Source organism: Budorcas taxicolor, chromosome 19 (genome assembly GCF_023091745.1).
Source record: "Budorcas taxicolor isolate Tak-1 chromosome 19, Takin1.1, whole genome shotgun sequence".
NCBI lineage: Eukaryota > Metazoa > Chordata > Mammalia > Artiodactyla > Bovidae > Budorcas > Budorcas taxicolor.
The window spans coordinates 58,610,700-58,612,227 of NC_068928.1; the positions used below are offsets into that span (position 1 = coordinate 58,610,700).

General features: G+C 44.2%; 1 non-coding gene across 1 annotated transcript; it reads left to right on the forward strand.

Moving 5' to 3' along the window:
- The first annotated feature begins 919 nt into the window (after positions 1–919).
- TRNAC-ACA (transfer RNA cysteine (anticodon ACA)) lies at positions 920–991 on the forward strand. The gene has a single exon. It is a non-coding gene; the product is annotated as a tRNA-Cys (tRNA).
- Positions 992–1,528: the final 537 nt, after the last annotated feature.

Consider the following 1,528-nt stretch of genomic DNA (forward strand, 5'->3'; position numbering starts at 1 on the left):
ACCGACTCAATGGATATGAGTTTGAGTAAGCTCTGGGAGTTGGTGTTGGACAGGGAAGCAAGCTTGGTGTGCTGCAGTCCATGGGGTCACAAAGAGGCGGACGTGAATGAGTCTTTTTGTAGATACACTTATTTAGGCTGAATTCCTAGTCATAGATGGGAAATGTATGTTTAGCCTATAAGTAACCAACAAGCTATTTTCCAAGTAGTTGTACCATTTTGCACTCCCATCAGCAGTGTGTGAGACAGGAAGTCATTCCAATGCTTGCTAACTCTTGATGTTGAGATTCTTTTTAATTTTAGCCATTCTGTATGTTATTGATGTTCAGTCACTAAGTCACGTCCAGCTCCTTGTGACCCCATAGACTGCAGTATGCCAGGCTCCCCATCCTTCACTATCTCCTGGAGTTGGCCCAGACCCATGTCCATCGAGTCAGTGATGCCATCCGACCATCTCATCCTCTGCTGCCGCCTTCTCCTCCTGCCCTCAATCTTTTCTAGCATCAGAGTCTTTTCCAAGGAGCTGGCTCTTCACATCAGGTGTCCAAATTACTGGAGCTTTAGCTTCAGCGTCAATCTTTCTAATGAATATTTGTGGTTGATTTCCTTTAGGATTGACTGGTTTCCAGTATGTAATGCTATCTATTTGTAGTTTTAGCATTCATTGCCTTGATTAGTAAAGATGCTGAGCCTGTTTTTGTGTGTTGAGTATTTGTATACCTTCTTTTGTGAAGCATCTGGTAGTGTTTGCCTGTTGCATAGAATGATTTGATCTGTTGCCAATTTCATGGGTTTTTCATATTCTACGTACAATTCCTACATCAGATATATACTTTGCAAATATTTTCCCCAGGCTGTTTGCTATTTCATCTTCCTAACTGTACCTTTCAAAGAAATGTGAAAAATTACCATAACCAACTTCCCTGCTGGCTCAGATGGTAAAGCATCTGTCTACAATGCAGGAGACCCAGGTTCGATCCCTGGGTCGGGAAGATCCCCTGGAGAAGGAAACGGCAATCCACTCCAGTACTGTTGCCTGGAAAATCCCACGGACAGAGGAGCCTGGTAGGTTACAGTCCATGGGGTCGCAAAGAGTCAGACACGACTGAGCAACTTCACTCAAATGCCTTAATATATTTTCTTGGTTATCTGGAAGTCAGAAGTCCTAAAATCAGGATTCCTGAAGGACTGCATTTTTGCTGAAGGTTCTAGGGAGAATTCGCCTCCCCGTCTTCTGCAGCTTCTGGAGGCTTCCTGTGTTCCTTGCCCTGTGGTTTCATTCTCCCGTCGTCTCAGCTTCTGCTTCTGTGATCACCACATCTTCTGTTCTGACTGGACTCCCTATCATCAGGGCCACTGTGATTGAGGATAAGCTCCTAAGATCAAGACCCTCAATCATGTCCACAAAGATCCTTTTGCCAAGTGTTTGCACGGTTTCTTGGGAATAAGCCGGGGATGTCTTTGTGAGATGTTATTCTGCCTGATGTCATTTCATAGGAAGCTTCCCATATTTGGGGAATTAGCATTTC